At 45.5% G+C, this 25351-nt stretch overlaps 1 long non-coding RNA gene across 1 annotated transcript in view; it reads left to right on the forward strand.

Moving 5' to 3' along the window:
• LOC134478396 (uncharacterized) overlaps nucleotides 1–21453 on the forward strand; it is a 32058-nt gene extending 10605 nt beyond the window's left edge. Inside the window, exons 2-3 of the long non-coding RNA XR_010051015.1 lie at nucleotides 12571–12679; nucleotides 20389–21453. This is a non-coding gene — a long non-coding RNA (uncharacterized LOC134478396). The remainder of the gene's footprint in view (nucleotides 1–12570; nucleotides 12680–20388) is intronic.
• Nucleotides 21454–25351: the final 3898 nt, after the last annotated feature.

The following is a 25351-nucleotide window of genomic DNA, read 5'->3' on the forward strand; positions in this document are numbered from 1 at the left end:
CACACACACACACACACACACACACACACAGAGAGAGAGAGAGAGAGAGAGAGAGAGAGAGAGAGACTTACTTTCTTAAACTAGGCTCTACCTTCTATAATCTCCACCACCTACCAACTGTCAATTCAGTTATGATTACATCAACAGATTAATGCACTGGGTACAGTTACCTTTCTGAAGACTCTATCTCTGAACATTGCTGCATTAGGGACTGAACTTTTGGGGGGCATTCCATATGCAAACCATAACCGAAACATACATCCCACTAAGTCTATGCCTTTCTCTCCCAAATGTCATAAGAGCAGGTGTGTCCTGGAGTGGTGCATGGAGCGGTCCTTGATCAGGCATACTGGGAGCTACCTTAGACTTGCCCTACAGTGCGTTCATGGTCTAAATGCTCTCAACCCAGGGTGGGTGCTGGGATGACCTCACTCCAGGAGTGCCTGTGCTTCTGTACCCAGTCCAGGATAATTCCTTTAGAGACCCGCAGATTCTCTATAGTGTCCCTCCCAGTGGAGTGTCCCGGCTGCTCTTCCCTCCCAGTGGAGACCTGGCATTCATGGAAAGATGGTAGAAGAGTAAAGCAGTTTGACATGGTCCTGTATTCCCAGACAGTAGCTGGGTGGTGGCTCCTGCAGAAAGAGGAGACGAGCGATGTCAGGGAGATGCCTGAACTGTGCTCGGAAGCCCACAGCACAGAGATGGAGGCAGTGAGGCACTGCTGTTTCCCAGGCTCCAAATGAGCAAATGTTTGGGAATGAGGGTGCCAGAACAAAACTGCCTGTGCTGTTGTCCCGGTCCCTGTTCTGCTCAAGTCACACATGTGCTAAGAGGCTTTTGGCTCCATGTGGCTGGTAGACATCGGCTGACAGATTTGGGATCTGATAAGAGGCTGTTGATTTCATTCATTTGTGCAATGTCGGAGACGAATTTTAACAGTTAAAATTGGGAAGGAAAAGAATATATAAAAAAGAAAGCCCTAGAACTTTGCCAGCATTGCAACACTGGCTGTTTCTTGTAAGGGATTTCTTAAAACTGTTAAGAGCCGGAGCTGGAGGAGCCTATTTATAAGGGGCTTTGCTGTCATGTGCCTTTTTGGGGAGCCAAGAGCGGGAGCAAAGGGAGGTGTCCGTGGGGTTGGCTGGCCTTGGGACCTGTGAGCACTGCACTCCTTGAGGTTCTTTTTTCCTCCTGTGTGCACAGTCATCTTCCTGGGAAGGCCAGGCACTTCCTTCCATGCAGCCTCCATCCTGAGGGCACCGTGGATCCACCCACAAAACAAAAATGATGATGATGGCAATGGTTAATAACTGTCCTCTGCGTAAAGAGACATGGAAAATCAAAGCTCCCTTTTTCTGGGAACTGTGATGTGAAATTTAAAATAATTCATATTTACCTAGCCACAGTGTGCTTTTGGAAGTCACCAAAACCAATATCATGCGAGTCAAAAGGATGATTGCTCTGTGATGTGAGGTGGGGGCCCAGGGAGCCTTGTTGACCAGTTTGCTGCCCTAGTCTTCACTTCTGGAGGTGTGAGTCAGCTTTTCATTAGTGTGACAAAATGTCTGAGATAAGCAGTCTCGAAGATGATTAGTTTGGTGCATGGCTTCCGAGGTTTCAGTCCATGGTCATATGGCCGTGGCTTTGGACCTGCTGTGGCATAGTGCATCACACTGTGATAGAAAAAGCTGTTCACCTCATGGGGGCCCAGAAGCACAGAATGACAGAAAAGGACCAGGTTTCCAGTCTCCCCTTTAAGACCACACCCAGTGACCTAACTTCCTTTTACTAGGTCCCACCTCTTAAAGGTCCCATTACCTCCTAATAGCCCTGCCAGCTGGCAATGGAGCCTTTGATGCATGGGCCATTGGGGGATGCTCCAAATGCAAACTATAGCACTCCCCAAGTTGCATTTGGTTCAACACAGATCCTATTTATCTCCTAGGGGCCACTAGGAGATAAGGCATTAAACATAGTCCTTTATATTCAGAAAGTTCTCTACAGTTTCAAGGTGTTTCCAAACACCCTGCCTGGCCCTCATTCCATACCAGATTGGTAGGCAGCTCAGGCCATTTGCACTAACTGGAAGATGAAGTGAAGACTATAGGGTTGTAAGTGGAAGGTCTCTGACTTTAGAAGTGAAGCCTTTCCATTACACCCCAGTGATCTCCCTATAAGGGAGAAGTAGCCCAGGTTCCCTTGTAAGAGTGAGATTCACAGCCCAGGTCATGCCCCGTGTACCTATCTGTACTGGTGACATATTGGGGGATGTGGGTGAGAGCTACTGATGTCGTGGGACCCCACATTGCTCTGTGGACTATGTCAGGGTCTGTCCCTTTGAATCCCTTATGCATAGAAGGACATGTCACAGTGACAAGTCACCTCTCATCCTTGCAGGGGGACCCTCCTGTTTATAACAGTGTCACTGGAATGAGCACTTGGTGCCTGAGAAATGCATGCCCTCATTCTCAGGAGATGCATGAAGTCTTGACATTGTACTCAAAAGTATGTTTTACCCAAGAACTAGATCTCCCTATACCATGTTGAGTAGGTAAGCACTAAGGAGGAGACTTTAGTGTGGACTTTCCACAAATTCTTCATTGTTGGGGATCACCAAATTCTGGCCAGTGCCGTGGTTGGTGGGGTCCCCACACACCCAGCCTTTCTCCCAGGCAGTGTGGACAGTGGCTTGGTTTTGGCTGCAGGAGTAAGGACCTGCTCAGCCTCCTGCACTTTGGTGGAAAGCAAGGCTACAGCAAGCCCCCTAGAGAGGCACCCCTAAAACACACCTATGCAGGAAGTAGCCCTCATCTTGGGCCCGTGCCCCCCTCTGCCCTTTGCTGTCCTGTGTCTATACCAGCAAGAGGTATAGCAAAGCTCTTCTGGTGCATAGCTCCTCGCACTGCACATGACCACTCCCAGGAGCCTCAGCCACCTGACACTGGGGAGGAGCAGGGGAGGATTCTGGGTCACATGGAGCTGGAGAGAGAGCTCCTTTACTTTGGGGGATTCCTGGAAACTTAGGAATTCTGCCCCTTTGAAAAGTCCCTATTAGAGCCAGTCACTATGGGCCTGGAATTGAGGATTAACTAGAGAGAGAAATGTTTGTCAATTATTTCCCTCAGTGACACTGTTGCCACCATGTCAACCAGTATCAGACTTAATTATTTCATTTTTTTATCAGAGTAGAAATGCTTAGAATCTTTAAAAAATGTGTATGTCCAGTTTTATGAATTGAAATCTCAATGCTGTGAATCATGTGAGAGGACCCTTAATCATGTAAAGTTATGTAGTTACCTGAGGGAGGAGTGGGTAAAATATGTGCCTATAATTTAGTTATATTTGAGGTTTCTCATAAGGCAAGTAATGCCTTTAAATGCCTAACATTTAAACTTGTGTCAGATTTGTTTTACTTAACATTAGGATTTCAAGGTTCCTCCAAAATCCTACCAATGACTCAAGTTTATCCTTATTTTGGGGGGAGTAGTGCTCCATGTAAGATCCACCTTTTCCTTATCCATCCATCTGTCGATGGACAGCTAAACCTACTAACACGTTGGACGTCCCCAGCGTTGGGGCATGTGTCTTCCTTGGCCAGACCCTGTGCATGTGGGTTCACCACCGCTTTCCATGTTCTGACCAAACCCAAGAGAAAGAAAAGCAAGCAGCAGGGCTGCAGAGCAGGCTGTGTCTTGCAAGCAGATTCCTAGGGGATGGCAGCTTCTCCTGTCGTGGGAGCAGATGACGGAGGGACAGTGTCAGCAGAGGAGCCTCCTGCACATTCTCACCCTTTGCCTTCCTCCCCTTTTCTCTAACTTCCATTGCACTGGACATCTATAGAGGGTCCTGCAGCAGGTACTGGGTACAATCACTTGGCAAAGCAATTGCCAGGCATGTATCCCCAGAACTTCTTCATCTCCAATGATGGAAATTCTGTATTCATCCAGACACGACTCCCCATTCCTCCTTTCTCCAGCTCCTGAGAACCACCATCCTATTTTTGACATATGACAACTCTCAGTGTCTCATGTAAATGGAATCAGATAGCATTTATCTTTTTGCAACTGGATGACTTCACATTCCCTTAATACCCTTAAGTTTCATCCTTGTAACATGTGTCACACATTCCTTCCTTTTATGAGCTGAATAACATCTGTCATCTGATCTATCATCTATCTATCATCTTTCTCATACAAACACACATGCACACATGCACTTAGTTCATCTGTTCATCTTTCAGTGGCCACTGATTTGCTTCCATCTATCACAATTGATTATTATGACTAATAGTGGGTATTCACACATTGCGACTGGATATAGAGCCAAAGTGATTGAACTCATTATGTTGAAGAGATATTTGCCCACCATGTTTATTGCAGCACTGTTCACAATAGCCAGTATATCAACCAGCATGAATGCCTATCAATGAACAAATGGATAAAGTACAAGATACATGTATATATTATGTGTGTGCACACAGTGTGTATAAAATGAGTGTCTTGGTCACTTTCCTTACTGCTAGAACAAAATACTCAACACCTGCAACTTAAAGAAGGCCCAGAATATGTCCACATCTGGCCCTTTTTGAGCAGGGTGTCTTGGGTCTGTCTTCTCAAAGCAAAGTTTTTTACTTTTGAGCTCTTGAGGCAACAATGGTTGGGGACTTTCTGAGTCCTCAGCTGCCCTCAAGGCATCTTTTCTATGGTCCTAATACAAAGGCCTTAATGCTTGACATCTTTTCAATACTAATTCTTTTAAAAAAATTTTTCAGCAACCGAACTGTCCTTGGATAGTATTTTACAGATGTCAACTTTATAGAAATTTGCGTTCTGGGGAAACTGAAAACTTTCAAAATCACTTGCTAGTGCCATTTATTCTTGATCTTCAACATAGATGTAGTTAAAAGGTCCCAATGGTACCCTTGCAACAACTTGAATGTTGGGCTGCCTTGGAATTCCCTCTACTAGATTAAATAGTCTGACACACTTAATCACTGTCTCCCAAAAAATCTCAGGACATTAGCAAATGATAGACAATTTCTCTGCCACAGCATAACACACATGACCTGGAGTCCAAGTGCCAATGGAGTACTTGCTTCCCACTGAATCCTTCTGAATCTGATCTTTAGTGTCTGCACTTTGATCAGATTCTGGTCTTAGAGTTCTGATAAGACTCTCCCACTAAGTTTGGCTTACAACATTTTATGGCTGACATCTCAAAACCTTTCAAAATTCCTCCCATGAACCAGTTCCAAAGGCATCTAAATCACATGGTCAAGTATAACCATGGCCAAGTCCCTACTCCAGGAACCATGATTCAATCACCTCCTCAAATCCTCCTTATGAGAATATGGGACTCTTGGAGGACATCTAGATATAAACCATAGCAATGGAATACTATTCATCCTTGAAAAGAAGGAAATCTTGTCATTCATGATAATGTGAATGAGCCTGTGGACATCAAGCTAGACCAAAAACGACAATGACAACAAAAAGACAAATGCCATGCCCTCTCATTTATATGTAGAACACAAAAAGTGAAAGTCACAGGAACAGAAACTAGAATGGTGTTACAAGGAGCAAAGGGAAGGGGTAAGGAAGATGTTGATCAAAAGATAAAAATCAGTTAGGAGCAATAAGTCCAAGAGAGCCATTCTGCAGCATGAAGACTGGCATTAGTAACAATATACTGCCTACCTGAAAATTGTTCAGAGTCGATTTTAAGCATTTGTACCACAGAAATACTGTGAGCAGTAATGCATATGTGGATCAGTTTGATTTAGCCATTCCATAATGTATGTATACCAAAACTTTATGTATCATAAATTATGTACCATAAATATATACAAGTTTTATTTGCTGATTTTTTAAAAGTGTGAGTGCTATTTCACCTGGACACAAGAAATCTTAGAGAAAGAACCATCACTAGGATCTTGACCACCACTGTTTATGCCCAAGTATAGTGGGCAAGGTTGGACCCGTGTGTGTGTGTGTGTGTGTGTGTGTGTGTGTGTGTGCGTGTGTGTGAGTGAGTCTCCTGTCTCAGCTTCCTTCCTCACCAAGCAGGGAGGTGGCAACTCCATTTAATGACCAAGGAGCTGACAACCAGCCAGCATTTTGCAGGAGCAGAATCCCAAAGCCCTGTATCCTTGCAGGCCCCATCAAAGGGCACCTGCTCGACCTTTAAGGAGAATGAGACAGGCCCGGGAAAGAGATGTCCCTGTGTGGGGGAAAAAATAAAAGTGCAGAGAAAGCTGCCCTTTTTGGTTTGGGACTGTGAAGAACTTCAAACTAGAGAAATAAAGCCTGCAGAAGAAAGCAGAAGAATTGGAAGCCGCTCTCTGACAGGACAACACGGATTTGGCAAGGGGTGGATTAGGCCGAGTGTTATCTGCAGTGATGAAACGCAGCAGCCGGTGGTCATGAAATATTTATGAATGGGGAGCGGATACAGCATTCTGCAGTGCAGCACAGGGAAAGCAAAGTTTCAGGAACACTGTAATAGCAAAACCCTCCATTAATTATCGGAAGCAAGCTGGAACGCCGGTTCCTATGACAACGGGGTCCCCAGTGAATTTTGTGCTTTTTTTTTTTTTAAAGCTGCTCCCATTTACCGTGGTACATTGCATTTGTTTTCCACTGGAGGCTTTGTGCTTGTCTTTTGCAAATGAATTCATCCTGTCCTCGCAGTGGCTGGAGCTGGAGTGCAGAGGACAGGCCATGGCCTGGGGAAACTCACAGATTATGCAACTTTGGGCTAATGCTCTGTAAGGACATTGGTGGCTGCTGAGAACACCTCCACTGGGGTGTGGAGGGCTGGGCAGGAGGGCTGAAGGGACAGGTGGAAAGCGTGGACGATGGGGGGTATATTTCAACCCCCCAACCCCATGGCCTTTGCAATCTAGGGTCACCTTGGGGAAGAGCAATTGGACCAGGCGGGGTGCTTGGGTATCGAGCCTGCTGCAGCCACAGAGGAGCCTGAGTCTTGCATATGAAGCTCAGGCTCAGAGTTCTCTGGCATAGGGAAGTGGGGAAGAACTGTGGCTTGGTTTCCAGGAGAGCAGGCTGCACCCCCTGGGGGAGACGCACAGCTCCGTCCATCCACAGGAGGCTGGTTGTCCCTTGCTCCACCATTAACTGTCACTCCCTTCCCAGGCTCGCAAGAGAGCTTTGTTTGCTGGACTTTCAACACAGCTGTTGCAGGGCAGCTGTTCTGTGATTGCCTGGCTTCATGGACTGCTATTCCCAGGAACATTTTCCAGACTGCAGGACTGATGCAGCCACTCTGGAAGACAGTCCAAGGAGGTCGATGGTGGCATCCTCTTTGCCACCACTGCTCGTACAGGAAGAGAGCCCATGCTCCTCTCTCAGGCCTGCAGTCTGTACCTGAAGGCTGGCTTGTCTCCTAGGTGGCCTCATGAGGAATGCAGGAACCATGCTAAATAGCATACGATAGAAAGAATCAGTCTTGGGAAGCAGATCATAGAGATGTCCAACCCACAGGTTATGCCAGGTTCCAGATAAATTCCTGCTGCTCCAGAAGTACTTTTCTGGCTCTGCTGAGTTTTCTGAGTTGTCAGAGGACTCACAAGCAGCATGTGTGAGGAGGTCTGGGAGGACGCTGGAGAAGGACTAAGGTGCACATGCACATGCACATGCACATGCATCTGTGTGTGCAATTCCACCCACAGGGGCAGGGCCATGGCCGCTCCATGTGGAACCCACCAGACTCCAGAGAGCGGATGTGTCCTGGGGAAGTTTTCCGGCGCTCTCTGATTTCCCCATTCAGACTTCATCCTCGGGGCAGAGCTGCAAACCCCTGGCCACTTACTTACTGATGTGGTGTAGGGAGGGACAGAGGACTCAAACAAGTAGGAACAGTGACCAGACCTGGCCTTGGAGCTGTGTACCTGCCACGCCTTTGTGGTCATCTCGTCTTTAGCTCCAGGCAGGAGGGTCGCCCGGTCTTCATCTCACAGTGAGGGAGCAGAGGTTAGGAGAGGGCATCACTTTCCAGGCTGCGTAGCTTCTGAGAGGCTGAGCAGGGCCCAGAGCCTGCTGTCCCTGTTCTGAAAGCCTGCGCCAGCTTCTCACTCACTGGCTTTTGCAGGTGTGGGCACTGGGCCTGGCCCCAGTGCCCTCACATAGATGTCCAGTGTGAGCTGTGGGCATTCAGGGAAGCGTCAGAACTTCTAGGCAGGGCAGCTGGTGTTTGAGTGCATTCTGTGCAAATTCATGTGTCATCTGCAGGTCTGGATGGGGTTTGGAGGTGGGGCCTTGGGAAGACAATGAAGGTCACATGGGACCATATGGCATTCTTGGCTTTATAAGATGAGAGACCTGAGCTAGCAGCTTATTCCCTCTCAGAGGGGATGCCCAGTGCCATGTCACAGAGCAGCAAGAAAGCCCTCCCCAGTACCATGGAGATATGGGCACCATCAGCTGGGACTTTCTGGCCTGCAGAACCACGAGTCAAAGCAGCTTCTATGCTTTACAAATTACACAGTCCTGGGTATTTGGTTATAGCAACAGGAAATGAGGCAAGACAGGGTCCCATCTTATGCCCTTAAAATATAGACGTTTGTGTCTGCTTTGGGATGCTTTAATTAGCTCTACAGCACATTTATGGAATTGGTAAATCAATGCACACTCCCCTGGTGGAGCTCACACTTACACATCTGTTCTGCTGATACTGGAAATGAGTAGAAAGCTCAGAGTCCGGTTTTGGTGGTAATGAGATGGGTCACCCCAGGGCTCCTTGAGGCCAGAGAGCCAGCTCCCTGCAGGTGGCCTCTGTCTCCTTTACAGTCTTGTTTGTTCCCTGGGATCCTTCGAGGCACCATCACTCCTGACCTTCTCAGGAGTCCTGTGCATTTCCGTAAAAGGATCGGTGTTCACCAGACCTGCACTGAGGCCGGGGAGGGGAGGAGGAGTCACACGCCTACACGCTGCCAGCGTCCTGCAGCGGCTAGAGCCTGAGAAGTGCCCCTTGACTGCATCTAGCTCCTTTCTGCCCCCAGCCTTCAGAGTCTAATTACTGCTTGGGGTCAGTTCCTTTGTCTAGGAAATCAAGATGACGTAAGAAGCCCTGGACAGGGCCCAGGTGGGAAGCTGATGGGTGAATTCTCAAGTCTGCCCAACCTGAAGCTCTCTGGGTGTTATAATGAGCGCAGTGCTGCATACAGCAGGCGCTTACACATGCTCCCGCCTCCCTCTGCCATTCCTTAGCTGTGTGTCTCACCTAACTGCTGAATTCCTCAGTTTCTCCAATCTGAAGGTGAAAGATGGTGCCCATCCTCAACTTTGAAACTATACCTGTTCAACCCCAATAGCAGCCACTGACCGAGCAAGGGCCTGAAGAGGCCGGGAAGCCCCTGGCTTCTCCTACAGTGATGCCTGTGTCCCTCTGTGCATTATTTGGGTCACTTACATGGAGTTTCTGTAAATTGGGCATAGTGACAGTAATATAGCTTGCTGGATTCTTAAAAGGACTAAATGTAACAATTAATGTAAAATATTCCAGACAGCTTGGCCGACAGTCAGTGCTCAATAAATGCCTGTTGCCGACAGTAGCAGAATCTGTCGTGAAGATACTAAAATTTCCAAGCTCCTGGGAGATTTGCCATGGAATTGTCCCTGATCCTGCAGAGGTGACACAATTGCCTCCAAAGTACAGAAGTGACGGAGGCTCAGGGAGGCTGAGCAACATCTCATTTCCAAGGTCGCACTCCACGTAGCCCAGGAGCCTGGTTCCCCTAACGTGGCTTGCTCTCCTGTGCTAACCACGGGGCCCTGCACTGGGTCATCAACAGAGACCAGGAGATTCTAGCATGGCTTTGCCCTCTGTGTGGTTCTCCAGCTGCACTGGGCTGCCCAGGATACCTCAGATCATGGAAATCAACAGCTCCTTTACCAATGCTGAGCCCACAATGGGTCGCACACAATGTCTCACTGCAACACTCAGTTCTTCAAGACCCTGCCCACCCTAGGGACTCAAGAGAGAAAAATGACTTTGGATTTTCTTTTTCGCTGTTTTTTGAGACAGGTCTCACCATATGGCTGGCCTAGAACTTGTAATGATCCTTCTATCTTGGTCTCCCCATGGCTGCGATTACAGCTGTGTGCCTTTGGGTTTTCTCAAGTGGGTTTTGATTTTTTCTGAACCAAAGGAAAGATGAGACAGCAGCCAGGGGTCCCAGGAGGCTCTGCCCAACCCCCATGAACAGCTGTGGGCTCTGCAGGGTGCCCCCTGCTGCAGTGGGAAGATGCCCCTTGAGTGCATGGCTTCCAGAGCCCGTGTCCAGCCTGTGGTGACGTTCTGTGTCCTGTGGGCCTTGCTCTACCTGAGTTGTGGGTGAATGGAGCACCCCAAGCATACCTGTCTCTGAGCTCACACTTGTATAGAACCCAACCCAAGAACCTGGTTGAATCAGACCCAGGAAGACCAACTCAGGAGTTCTCAAAAAAGCATAGAGGAAGAGAATGATGTAATCTGAGCCACATGACTCAGTGGCAAAAACAGCTGTCTTACAAGCTGTGTGGCCGTCTCGTGTGACTCAACCTCTCCAAGCCCCAGCCTCTCATTCGCAAATTGGGAGTGAGATTGCAGGGCAAGCTTGCACTGAAACTCTGAAGTAAGGAAGGCAGGGAGACCTGTGGTCTCTTTAGGACTCATGGAGAAGTCTGGCAGCACCTGCAGGTGTGGACAGCTGGGGAGCCATGCAAAGGTGTGGGCTGGGGCACTTGTCACCGAGGGCTCCGCCTAGCCAGGGTCTGCGCTCCCACAGTTAGAGGGGAAGGAAGTCCTGCCAGAATGGAATGGTGTGTCAGTGTGTGTGTGTGTGTGTGAGAGAGAGAGAGAGAGAGAGAGAGAGAGAGAGAGAGAGAGAGAGAGAGAGACTAGGAAGCCTGGCTTCTCTGATACCTCTTCCACTTGCTCAGCTGCGTGACCTTGGGCAAGTCACTTAATCTCTCTGGGCTGGAGTCCTCATTGGTAATAAAGGAGTTCCAGTTGCTCCACACCCTTGTCAACATTTACTATTTTCTGTATTTTTAAAGTTACAATTCTGATGGGATTCTATTACTGCAAGTTACAGTTTTAACTTGCATTTTCTTGATGACTAATGAAATTGAGTACATTAAAAATTTAACAGCCAGTTAGATAACCTTTTAAAAGAAATACATGTTCAAAGATTTTGTCCATTTTTTCTACTTGATTATATCTCTCTTATTCTTGTTAATTTACAGGAGTCCTAGCAGGACAATTTCTCTGAAAGCGAGAGGCCCTTTTGTAGTATGAATAATGCCTGTGTCTACATTTAGAACTCTGACTCCTGGGTTTGCTTACAAGCCAGCCATTGAGTACCTACAAATATGACAAATAAACCTGAGCACAGAGCGATTCAGCCACCAGCTTTCCCAGATACAAAGACTCCTCTCAACAAAACGAGGAGATCCCTGCTCTTTTCCGTGGTTCATTTCAGGCTGATTTCACAGGAGGGGAGGAGCAGGGGGCTGAGGAGTAAAATGCCTGGTGGACCGTGAGGGAAGTCGTGAATGAGGAAAGGGGAGAGAGGGGGCCCTGTGCTGCCCTCGGACTCGTTCCATAGTCGGGCAGAGCCAAGCTGTCGTCTGAAAAGAGCTGATAGGGAAATGACATCAAGAGCCAGGAGACTTAGGACTTAGCTGGACGAGCACGAGTCTGCAGAATCAGTGTAAACTCAGCCAAGGAAATGCTTTCTCTTCACTGGGGACTGAAAAGACCCAGGTGTGAAATCAAAGTATCTCTGGCAGCCACCCAGATGAGCACAGGTGTGCCCCCAGGTGTGTATCCTGACTCTGGCCAGGGGTGAAGCAAGGACTCATCCTGAGCCGCACTTCAGAGCACGGTCCAGCCACCACTGAGGCCCACAAAGACAGACTCTTCCGCTACTGTGGAAAACCATTTGCCTTTGATTTTCATCCTTCACAGTTACTACAGCAACGCAGACTTTCTTCAGTGAAGGCAGGGTGACACCCAGGAAAGTTTTTCTTGGCTTTCATTTATTTATTTTTACAGAGTTCCCACTGCATGCTAGATATCATGCTAGAAGATAAACAAAACAGACTGTTTTTCCCTTGGGAAGTTCACAATGTTGTGGGGGAAATAAAAAGTAAATAGTTGATTTCAAGATAATATAATGTCTGTGGGCCAGCGGATTACAGAGTGTTGACAGAAAAGGGGGGCCCGGCTGGTGGCTGAGGAGAGGGACAGGCAGGAGTGACAAGTCCTCAAGGTTAGTGACTTCAAGTCTATTTCTTTCTATCCTCTGCCAAGGGGATATGTTTGAGTAAAGTTAGGATTTACAAAATGCCATCATGCATCAGAGCACAAGGACACGATTTCCGATTTTCTCTCCTGTATACCTATGGCCTCCTGGCCTCATGACTTACATGAATGAACATTTTGTTTTTTTCCATTTGAAACATGAGCTCGATGCAAGTTAATTAAGAGGCTGTAAAATGCGACCTTGTGTGAATTAATTAATGTCAGTGCAATGAACTTCTTTTCTTCTCCATTTCTCACCTATAGAAACCCAAGAAAACGGCTGCCGTCTTTACAAAGAAGATACTGTCGAGTTCATGGTTCTCAACACCTTGCTCTGCCGCGCTCATAGGAATGAGCAGATGGACAAAGAGAGGTAGGGATAAACCTGAGGATTTGTCACACGAGAGTACACTGGAGGTTCCTCTAATAGACAGAAGGCTCAGAGGCGTGGGGTCATAAGCGAGGTGGGAGAGAGTGGGAGGTGGAAGCCAAGAGTCTACCTAAAAAGCTGGGAGCCACCGTGTAATCACTCTTAGGAATTAGAAACTCTTTCTGTGCTCTTCTTGAGGAGCGTGTGATGAACTATCCGTTGGTCTGTGTTATGGATTAAAAACTGGTGGTCAACTTAATACCAGCTGAATTAAATCAGCATGGTGCTGAGCGTAGATGTTCCACCTGAGGAAACTTGCCAGCATAATGAGACGTGGAGTGAGGCACTGTGGGTTTCTCTAAGTGTTGCTGCTTTGAACCATTGGTGCTCCTGGAGGGGCTCATCATGACTAGCTTCCCCAGTGTGAGTCTGACCATTGTCATTGGAGAAGCTCAGGACCTTGTTGTTGAGAGTGGCTGTACATCACTTTGGGGGATTTCTGGTCCTTATATCAAGCATCGCTTCCTGGCTCTGGAGGGGAAGATGTGTGCCGTTTAATCTCTGGCACAAACTCGTCATGCTGGCTTTCTGGCATGCACTTGACTGTTCTTATTGTTGGAGAAGCTTGGGACCTCCGTATCTCTGAGGATGGCAGTGGTACTTTTCAGGGCAGCCCTGGTTCTTATTTTGAGCATGACTTCTTGGCTCCAGCGTAGAACTATCCACCTACCAGCACAGCTCCTTCACTCTGCTGGCATGGACTTCCTAGCTTCCACTGCTGACCTTTGGGCCTTCCCAGTACAGATCCATAAAACAGACTGGCGTGAGTCCTTCTTGTGGGCCTTACACCTCCAGCTGGACTTGTGGGAGGCATTGTCATGGGCTCTAGTTTTTCATCTGGACTCATACAGGACATTACTGTGGGATCCAGGCTGTTGGCTGAATATTCTGAGTCCTTAGTGTTATGGACAGATTTCCTGCACTTTCTGTGTTTAACTCTGGGTGATCATCAAAAAATAATATTAAAAATTCTGTGTCCTGATTCTAATTGTTCTCTGCACAACCCCTAATTACAACAGTCTGCATCTGGCTGCAAGTAATAGAAAACTTCCTTCATCATGATCCGGACAATCAGCTTACTATCTCACATACTAGAAAGTCCAGTGGAATGACAGTTCCAGGATTGATTATTAATGTCTCAAAGATCCAGGTTATTGTCATCTTTCTACTCTGCCATCATAAATATTTTGATTATCTTTCTAGACTGCTCTCCTAGTGAACCCAAATGTCTTAACTTAGTTTCAAGAACAACACATAGACCCTAAGTCCAAATGCAGAAGAGCAAACATCCTATTTTTAAAAAAAATTTTATTTTGAAGGGAATAAAAGAAACAATAAAATGGAACAAAACAAAACAGTGGGAACAATATTGAATTTCAAAAACAAGACAGAAGGAAACCCCCCATAGTTGCTATAATGCATATTGTTATACTTCAAACAGATGCTCAGATACCTACCCTAGGCCTGCAAAAACAATAGTCAATATATGCATTAAATTGTTTTTGTACCTTAGGTGCTACCATCCCAGCTTGTGTTCCTCTGAATCAGCTGGTTGTCTACACTGAGGGCCGGGGGTAAGGGGCGGTGGGCAGTTCCTCTTGTCTCGCAGCTTGCATGCTGGCTGGCTCATGGGAAGGGCAGGCTGACTTCTCCATTCTTCTCCTAGACCATGGCCACTGCTGGCTCATGGGAAGTTTTATCCTGGTTTGATTGTCTGTTTTGAGGAAGAACAATCTTCGTAGAAAATTCACTTGTGTATTGTTTAGTTCCATCAACCTGAACTGCATGCCACCCCCATACTTCTAGTTAACATTTACAGGAGCAATCCTCCCATATCATTTTACTTATGCATGAATCCTCACTCCTGGGTAGGAGAGCAGTGTAGCTTTCCCTGAAGGACATAGTAACTTGGACAAGGATAAATTAGAGCTCTATCTGCAAGGAGACGGATGGATGAGATGGAAAAGTAACCAGCATGACATGCTAAACAAGCGCTCTCTGCTTTCTCTGGTTAGATTTGAGGGCCACAGCTTTGGGGATTTGGAGATTTCTCCTTTGATCATCTCATTTCTTCTCTTTGTCAGTGAGTAGCCAATACAGTCATAGCAGACAAATGAGCAAAATGTAATGAAGAAGCAATGATTGGGGAGCAGACTACATCTGAGCAGAGGGGGAAGCCATTAACCAAACCGTGGAGTACCTGGAAGATGGCTTCTGATGTGTGGAGCCATCCCCTCTAGGTCCCTCCTTCCTACTCAACAAGATCAAGATTTATGTGACCAATCATATCAATGGAAACATCAAACAAATTCACAGAAGATTTATGTGACCAATCAGAATAGAGATTAAGAAGTAAACTTTAATTGTAACTCCTCTGGCTTTGTAAGCATTTCAAACCTCAATTTCCTCTACAAAATCAGAATAATAATAGAATACTTGTTGTGGGTTAGATTGTGAGTGTTCCCCAAAGCCTCATAGGTTACAAAGGTGATTGGATCATGGGGACTCTGTACTCATCAGTGGATTAGTTCACAGATGAGTTCAGAGCTGACTTGTTGCGAAAGCAGGTTCTGGTTAGAGAGGTCCCTGTGTGACCTGGAAGGATGTATTTTCCTCTCTGGCTCCTCCCTTTGCTCTCTGCTTCCTGGCCAACATGAGATGGACGTTTTGTCCATCAAACCTCTCTGCTATACCATTTCTACCTTGAAGCTGCCTGACCATGGACTGTAGCTGTTAAAAACTGCAAACCAATATAAATATATACTTTTAAATTATGTCAACTATTTGTCCCTGTGATGAGAAAAGTAAGACAGATTTTGGTATAAAAAGTGAGGTCTTTGTTCATGACTATACTTAATCCTGTGGTTTAGAAGTTTTGGGGGAAGCCACCAACAAGCAAGCCCTCCCTGTGAATCAGAGCCATGTACAGGACACTTTGGAAACAGCCAGACCCAAACCCCTTCTAGTGTGCAGGCTGGGAAACAAGAAGAGACTCCCTCTCACACACACTTGTAAGCAACCTGCTGATCCTGAGAAACACAGGCTGCAGTGATAGCTACTGAGCTGAAATGCAATCTGATGCCTGTGCTGTTTGGTGTTTCACTGACTTTGCAGGTCTAGGACCAGTGGTCTGATCATCTATTCAGAGAATAATGGTACACAGTGTGGTATCTCTGGGAAATCTCCATAGCCATTGTTGATTTCCTATTATCTTGTTTTGGAGACCTGAACCATTTTCATTGTCTTGTTGGATTGGGTTTTATTCTGTTTTGTTTCGTTTGATTTTGGTGTATCCAGTGGCATAGGTAATTATTTCAAGGATAGCAAAATATATTATGGTTGCCATTTTGGATGTACTATTGTCTTGTTTTTAAGTCCTTTATTGAATTCACTCTTTTGTTTTTATTGATTCCACTCTGTTCTGCATTGTTTGATTTTTACTATGTCTGAAGGTATCTGCAGCTATTTTGAAGACAACAAGTGACATTATGGTAACTATTGTTGATTTCATATTGTTTTGAAGTTCTATGAAACTTACATGGATTTGTTTTGATTGGCTTTATTGTTTTATTTTTCTTGGTTTTATTCTCTTTAAAATAAAAAATAAAAAAGGAACCATTTGTAACTAGTTTGCAGAAGGAGTTTGGTAAAGTCTGGAGATGCCAGGTAGAGAAGCCCAAGAATGTTGCACGTCAAGCTCGATAGGAGATTATAGTTGAAGTTCAGAAAACCAGGATGCTAATAGAAATGCATGCAGTAAAAGGCCAAGCTTGGAAGTTTTCAGTTGGCAACAAGGACTCTATTGGCAGTTGGACCAGAGGCAATATATGTTATATATGTTATATATGTTATGCTAGAGTATTTGTCTACATTTTGCCCATATACTGAGAATTTTCAGAGGGCTGAGATTAAGAGCAGTGTACTAATTAATCTGGCAGAGGAAATTCCAAGACAGCTCAATATTCAGGCTGTGGTATGGGAACTTTCAGCTGCTTTCAGTCACAAATCAAGAGCAAAAAATCTCATTCAAAAAGTTTGGCATTTCATCAGAAAGGAAGGGCCTGAAAATTTGGAGCAAAGGAGACCATAGTTTCTGAAACAATTGTCATTGAAAAGAAGCCAATAGAAAAGATGGCGCGGACTTCCGGAGAACATGGTGAACAAATAACAGCAGCCACGGAGGCTCTCTGAGATTACCAGCTTAGAATCCAGGAGCGGTGCCGTGTGAGGAGTCCTACGCGAGGGGAGATGTACCCTGCCGACCCAGGAACGAACTAAGTTGAGAGAAACCAACTGGAAATGCAATCCTGATGCTATAACAGGAACAGATAAAATCTCAGTGCGGAAGCTGGATCCTGCACCATTGGAAACCACGATTTGAATTTCCTGCTGCTGATACTGCAACCCAATCCGCACGGCAGGGAGAGAGACGTGCGAAAGCTCTGAGAGCTGGAATCGGCGAACCAAACAGCATTGAGAGCAGGACTGGCAGGGAGCCCTGCATCGACCTGTGGTGAGTGAGAGAAATGGGAACCCTTTCATAGACTAGGAGGCTCCAACAGAGGACATTCTGGGAATGAGCAGACTAGCTGGAACAGGACCCTGCAGTGACTTTAGTCACATATTCCCCTCTCAAGCGGGAGTGGTGGGGAGCGCTTGGCCTGGTGACGCCACGGACTAAGATCCAGTAGGCTAGCCCAAATCAGGTCCCTGTGCCTGGCGGTGCACCCTAGCAGTGAAGCATTCAGTAGGCTAACTGACCTGGAGGGGCGGGCCCAGCAGAGGCTGCCCAGGTCTGTGTCTCCCTAGTACACTGCAGTGGGTGGGAACACCTAGCTGGCAGATTCAAACAAACTGTAACAGACAAAGAGAAAAAAAAAAAAAAAAACTGGGCCTCCTACATACGCTTGTATGGAAGGAACAAAAAGTATGGGAAAAGGCAGCAACAAGAAAGGGTCCTCAGTCCCCAATCTTGAGAACACTGATCCAGGAAAGGTAAATGCAAAAGAGAATGAAGACAGAAAACAATGCAATATCAGACACGGCACCTATAGACATAAAGCGGTATCTCCAGAGCCTCATAGACGAGTTCAAAAGTGAAGTATTTAATGAAATAAAGCAAGAAATAAGTAGAATAGTTAGAGAAATGCTAAGCACCGCCCAAGAAAAAACAGATGGTGGAATGGAAGAACAGAAAAAAAGGAGAGAATTGTTTGATGGAGAAAATAGAGAAAACATAGAATACATGAAGCAGGTTCACAGAGATTACCAGGAAACTAAAAACTCTATTGAAAGCTGGCATAACAGCTTGAAAGAAACTAAGGATAGATTATCAGAAATGGAGGACAGATTTGTAAGGTGGGAGCATGAAATGAAAAACTTCTTAAAAATAACAAGAAAACAAACAGCAATAATACAAGGGCTAGAAGATGATAAGAGGATCTATAACTTAAGAATTAAGAACATAAAAGAAGTAGAGTCTCAAACAAATGAACTACAAAAGCTATTCACAGAAATAATCCAGGAGAATTTCCCTAATTTGGCAAAAGGTAAAGATACTCAGATGTATGAGGCATACAACACCCCAGCCACCTACAGTCCAAACAGAGCTACACCCAGGCATATAATAATCAAAATTCCAGAAATCCAATATAAGAACAGAATATTAAAAGCCATCAAAGACAAGAAACAGATCACTTACAAGGGAACACCCATCAGAATTACAGCAGACTTCTCGGCACAAACCATCAAATCACGAAGAGCGTGGGGGGAAATAATTCAAGCTTTGAAAGATAATAATTTCCAGCCAAGATTGATATATCCTGCACAACTGTCCCTAGAAATTGATGGAAAAACAAGGTGCTTCCAGGATAAAGAGGAACTAGGGGAATTTGGAACCACCAATTCAACTCTACAGAGATTACTGCAGGATATTCTAAAAATGAAAAATACCAAGATTCCAGAAACAGAGACAGAGAGGCCACAATGAATGGAGCAGAAAGCAAAATGAAGAGGACAAACTTACAACTAATGACAGAAAAAGAGCTCAACAGAAATGAGGCAGAGAAGGTTGGATGGTAGGAACAGCCATTTTGGAGAAAACAAGACATCATAATAGGTAATGCTGATTTAATATCCTCTTGTTTTGAAGTCCCATCAAGCTTTTGTTCTTCTGTCTCCATCAGCTTTAACGTGTTATATCTTATTGGATTTTATTATATGTGGTAATATAAACAAAAACTTTTATAGACAAGGAGATTACACAGAAACCATTGTTCATTTTCTGTTAGTTGATTCTAAATACCCTGTAATCCTGTCATTCTCTTGAACAGTTTTACATTGTCTTGATATGTTTGATGCTACAGTATACGAAGTTATACCCAAAGATTTTAAGGGAAGAGACACTATGGTAACTACTATTATGTCGAGATTATCTTGTGGTAAAACACTATTTTGCTTAAATGGCTATGTTTTGACCTGTGCTGTTTTGTTGTTATGCCCTCTTTTTTTTATCTCAATGTCCTTTTTATTATCTACTCTTTCATTTTTATCCTTTTAATTAAGGGAAAAATAAATAAAAAATAGCAGGTTATATTATAGTAACCCACTTTGATTTCCTATTAACTTGATTTGAAACTCTGTATTGCTCTCACCATCTTGTTTTGACTGATTTTCCTCTATTCTGTTATGCTTGATAGTACGAAGTTTGAAAGTATAGGCAACAACTATGAAGACAATAAGATTCATTGTGACACCCATTCTGGTTGACTATTATCTTCTTTTGAAGCCCTCTAATGTCTCCAATGTTTTGGTTTTATTGGTCTTATTCTTTACTGTTTTGTTCAATTTTATTATAACTGATGATATAGGCAATTCTTTTTAAGATAACAAGAAGCATTATGGTAACCATTGTTGATCACCTTGTATTTTGTTTTTACATTATGTATTAAGTCCATCCTTTTGATTTGACTGACTCTGTCCTGGTATGTCACATTTGGTTTTACTTTCTTCAAAAAAAAGTAATAAGAACTGTGGGAATAATAAACCCCTCCCCCCCAAAAAAAGATGGCCCGAAGGCATCTCAGGATTCAGCAAGACTTCATGTTTTACTGGCTTAATTATGGGAAAGGGTAAATTTAAAGTCCTTTTAAACACATTGCTTTGAAAACAGAGTGCAGGGCACCCTGCTCAAGAAGGGCCACCTAGGGAACTGATTGAATCCACTTAAGAATTTTATTCACAGTGCCCAGCTGTCTAGCCTCTTGGGTTCCTGCTGCCATGATCTACAGGGGCCCAGCTACTGCTCAAACTGTTGACAGACCTTGGCATCATCCCCGTAGAGCTGGTTTCATGCACACACAGAATGCAATGTTGTAGTATCAAGAAAGCTTCCACCAAAATTTCAGAAGAAACCCAGGAAAGCAGACAGTGTTCTCCTGACAAGGAAGTGCATGAAGCTTTGAGAGTGAAGCCACATCTCAGCCCAGCTTGCACCACACAGAATTTCATTAATTAATGTTTGCGCTGTGGGGTTTGGGTCTTGCTTTGGTTTCATGCTTTTCTATCCCCCATGTCCTCTCTTTTAGTATGGGAATGTTTGCCCTGTACCATTGTGTGCCAGTAGTGTTTAATTTCCTTTTTTATTTTTACAGGGGCTCCCAGCTAAGAACCCACCTTGCATCTCCCAAGAGACTTTGGACTTGGACTTTTTACTAATGCTGGAACTGTGAAAACTCTGGCAACTCTTAGAGATGGAGTCAATACATTTTGCATAAAGAGATGGACACAAATCTTTTTGGGACCCCAGGGAAGAATATTACGGCTTAGACCTAGGATGTTCCCCCAAGTTCTCATGTGTTTAGAAGTTGATTGGATCATGTGCTGCATTCTCATTAGCGGTTTAGTCTACTGATGAGTTCATAGCTGACTTGCTGTTGGAACACAGGAGTCTGGTTAGCGTCCGGTCACTAGGGATGTGACCCAGAAAGGTATATTTTCTCTCCTCCTCCTCTCTTGCTCTCTGTTTCCTGATCATCTTGACCAAAGCAGCTTTTTTTGCCACCAAGCTCCTCTGTCATGACATTTCTGCCTTGGAGCCAGATAATCATGGACTGAAATCTCTCAAAACTGAACGAAATTGAACATATCCTCCTTAAAGTTGGGGATGTCACCAAGAAACTAAGACACTACTTAATAAATTCTTGCTGCTACAGTTATTAATTTTTATTATATTAGAACAAATTAACTGCTTACTTTAAAATTTCAGTGAATTAGTAATATTTATTTTTCATTAACATAGTCTAGTGTAGATGACTTCAATCAGGTGGTTCTCTTCATGACCAAAGGACTCAGGGATGCTACCTTTTGTTTTGTGGTGCCTTTGTCTTCAACAGATGGTCTTTAAGATTTCTGAAGAGAAGTTAGGGCTGCCTTAACATGACTTGGAAGCAGTTCTTTGTTAAGAACTAAAACAGCCTAGATAGATCCTAGGGGGCTGGAATAGACAACTTTGCCATGTGCTCAGGTAGAAATGTGGTGAGTGAATTATGCTAGTCTTCACCACAGGATTATTTTTTTTTTTGCTGTTATAATTAATATTATGTATTGCAAAGGCAGTCATTTTTCTAAATGAAATATGGCCTTTAACAATGCTCACTGTCATAATTCCAGGAAATCATTTCTGGGAGATACAAACTTTACATATAGGTTTGAGGTGTTTCGGGAACAGACAGTATCCACCTCTGTTATGGTTGATACACTGTGTCAACTTGAGCAGTTTGGAAGCTCACTAAGAGACTCAGCAGGGAGCCAGGGTTCTTACTTTGTAAACATCCTGAGGAAGAGGAGGGCAGGGTGATGGTGTGAGTGCTACACCTGCCTTGTAAGGGGGGTGGGGGCTATGTACCATATAAGGGAGGAGAAGATGCTTGTTCTTCCCTCTTTTGGTCTGGCTGCTTTTGCCAGCTGCTGCCTTGAAGTGCTGCCCTGGTGCCCTGCCATCCTGCCTTGAAGCCAGCTGATTATGGACTGAAACCTCCACAAACTGTGTGCTAAACAAGCCTTTCCTTTCTTCATTTTGGGTGTTGGGTATTTTGTCCCAGCAATGAGAGAAAAGTAACCAAGATGACCTCTAATGAGCATAGTGAACTCTGATGACTTCTGTTTTTTTCACATTCTCAGCACAGCTGGACACAGCAGGGCTGGCTCAGAAACTGAAGTTACTCATAGCAGATATTCTGTTTTAGTTCCTTGGGTCGCTTTCCTATCTTCCGGCCCTTGGCTCCGGGTTCACTTTTATTACTAGTATCCAGGTCTCATGTCTCTTTGGTGCAGGGCCACCTCCCTGTTTTTGGAAGCTGCTTTGCCTTGTATGCAGACAGTAGTAAGTACATGGAAAAGTGAAACCCACTGAGATAGCCCTTGTAGTTTGTTTATTACTATAAAAAATATGCCTGATGCTGGTATTTGTGAAGAAAGTTCTGGAGCTGCAAGGGCATAGCACCAGTAACGGCTGAGCTCTGGTGAGGACTTCATGGCAGATGGCAGGAACACACGGGAGAGGGCGAGATCACATTGGCATAGAGAAGCCAGAGAGCCTGGGATCCTCCAATCCCTTCTGCGGCACACCTCCCTCCTACTGACCTAAGAACTTCCCACCGAGCCCTGCCTCTCAGAGGTCCTATCTCCCAGCATTGCACCAATGAGAACCAAACCTTCCCAGGAAAAACTAAACCTTACACAAAACACAGCGCTCAGCTAATGAGCGGAAGGAATCCTGGTCACAGGACTCCCCTGTGGGATGGGCCAGTCGCCCTGCTAAGGTAGGGCTTTGCTTGACTTTGCACCCTGTCTTCACTTCCTTCTCCTTTCTATTCTGCTTCCTAACTGCCCTTTAGGAGACACTGCCCAGTAAAGCACTTTCTCATGAATCCTCATCTCAGAATCACCTCAGGAAAACCCTCAGACTGGAATATATAGAAGAGTCAGAATTTCAAAGACCCCAGTCTCCACTGAACCAAGCAGCTGAGAGGGGTCTTTGGGTGCAGTATTACATGCCTCTACCCTAGTTATTACATTCACACATCAAAAAATCATGCAGGCAGACTTTGGTACTGTGTGGAGTCCCTGAGCAGCACAGGGACTCAAAGGTGTCCTCAGGAGCTCATCAGCCCACATCCAGTGCTTCAAAGAGTTCCAAGAGGCTGGCTCAGCCCGTGGCCAGCCAGGTCAGCGGAAATGGAATTTAAATCAGCAGAGGGAGTCATAGCTTTCAACTGGGTGAGACTTGCTTTTCTCAACAGGATATTTATATTGTGAACTCAGGGAATTTGGGTTGAAGAATATGAATTTCTTAAGATTCTTGCTGAGATTACACAGTCACAGGTAAGGCTGTTCATCTGTATGTGGATCACGTAGAAAGCCATTTCTTTCTCTTCCACCCCAGTGAGAAGTTGGTTTTGGTAAGTGGTGGCCTGGCATGGGTACTTCTGACCTCATCAAAAGACTGGAGAGACAAGCATAAGAGTGACCTCAGAATAGGTACATACAAGGCACAAGAAGCATGCAACAGGCTGAATCTCAGGCCACTTGGGAGTGACTGTGGTCTTAGTCGCTGTGGTGAACCCCACGAGGTGCTAGCCATCAGTAAGGACTTGCTGTCCTGGCAGCGGGAAGGGCTGCCAGTACCCAGCGTTGGCATGGGCTACAGAGAGGTCCCCTACCAGTGCCATTCATTTGGGGGGGGGGGATCCCGGGTTTGATGACTGATTGACCTGCAGGCAGGAGGGTACAATCATCTCAGCTCAACATGGAAGCACCCTGAGGGTTCCTGAGCTCCCAAGCCCATCCCCATGGGGCTAATCAAGAGGGTCCTGAGCCAGGATTCAGTTTCTCTCTCTGCCAAACTCTCCCCTCCCCATACAGTTAACTCCTCTTTCTCCACTCCAAAAATCCATCTCAGAAGCTGCTGTTGAGAGCACCGTAGACCTCATCATGTTTTCCTCCCTCAACAGCCACAACTCTTTCTGCAGGCAGCTGGGCTGAACACAGAGGGGCTCCTTCTGTGTTAGATTTGGGATCTTCTCTGGTTTCCCAGCCCCCTGTGGAAATGTCGGTCAGGGACAGGGAAAAAACAAAGCCTCCAAGACACTATCGAAGAGGGGTGCACCAGCCAGGCTCACCTCACTTTGATGCACACAATGACAAAAGGGCTTCGCTATCTGCATAGGGTGCAGGCATCCAGCCTTGTGTGTGCCCAGGTTCAAGACCCTTAGCAAGGCCTAAGATACAGCATTCAGAATATATTGGCAATTTGTCTACTTCCCTGCCTTTCCTTGGCCTCCACCCTCGGCAAAGCCACAGCTCTCTTTCCTGGACTATATGCAGTTCATTCTCCATCCTATAGCCAGGATGACTCCTTGAGTAATTATTTTTTTTTCATCACTAAGATCTCTAACAGGTTCTTTTCATAATTACTAGGTTTTAATTCACAACTGTCCTTGAGAATTCGATACAGAGATACCTCCCTTATTCCTCCAAAACAGTAAAGATAAAGATTTTCAGTTTCTTTTGTGATTAGACTATTAGCTCGGTTTCCTTGGTGGTAAGTTCTTTTCATTGAGCATGTTGATGACCCTTTCCCAGGCTGAGCAGCCCCCAGATGTCTGATGAATTTAGGTTGTGTGTAAACCTCTGTATTTGCTATTTGTTGTGAAATAACAGCTGGATTTCAGAGAAGCTTTTGGAGGTCAGCAGAAGCTGTGGCCTCTGCTTGTATCGCAGGGAGCATCAGCACTTGCCATGAGGAAGAAGATTCACTGTCCCATCTGCCTGTGCAGAATGCCCGTTCCTCCAGAGTGTTGTTAGCTAACATGTCCCTGTCCCAGCTTTGACACTGTCAGGTCCCATCAAGAGGCAGGGGCATTCCTGCCTTACCCAGAAGTCCTTCTGGACCGTGCAATCTGTGGGCCTTTCCTATTGCACTCCTCACAGCAGTTCATTAAATCTTTATTTGTTGGCTGTTGACCTGCTAACTCAGTTCCATGGAGCAGAGCCAAGTTTGTCTGGGCCACCACTGGGTACCCAATTCACAGTGCTGCACTTGATAGATGCCTGTTTCAAGAAATACTTACTGAATAATATGGTGCTCTAACTTCCACTTCAGACTGCATCTAAAGAAAGAATTCTTAGCTAAACAAGGTTGGAAAACAGCTGCAAGAGAGGAGGACGCCCTGGCAAATGAGCAGAGGACCTTTGCCTCTCCTTAGACCTGTGGGGTGAAGGTGCAAATAGGGTTTCTGGTGCAAGGTCCTTCTGCAGAGGAAGCTGCAGCGCTGCTGCCTCCTGGGCTCCCTCTGGAGACCGAGTTACCCTCCTGACAGCCAGCCCAGCTCATTTCCCTCTGAACTTGTCTGTTGCCAGCTGCCTGCTGCTGGCAGAAGCGGAGCCTAGAGAAGCTACTGCAGGACACTACAGGGCTTTGGAGGAGCCTCACATCAGTGCCTGAGGCCTGGGGTGCTCTGCAGGCAGGAGGTGGAAGGATGGAGGAGGGAAAGCTTCATGCTGTGCCACTTTTGAGTCATCCCGGGTGCCCGTCCACATGACTGGGCCACCTGC

This window comes from Cavia porcellus, unplaced genomic scaffold, assembly GCF_034190915.1.
Source record: "Cavia porcellus strain 051 isolate PalLab524CR breed Dunkin Hartley unplaced genomic scaffold, mCavPor4.1 scaffold_13, whole genome shotgun sequence".
NCBI lineage: Eukaryota > Metazoa > Chordata > Mammalia > Rodentia > Caviidae > Cavia > Cavia porcellus.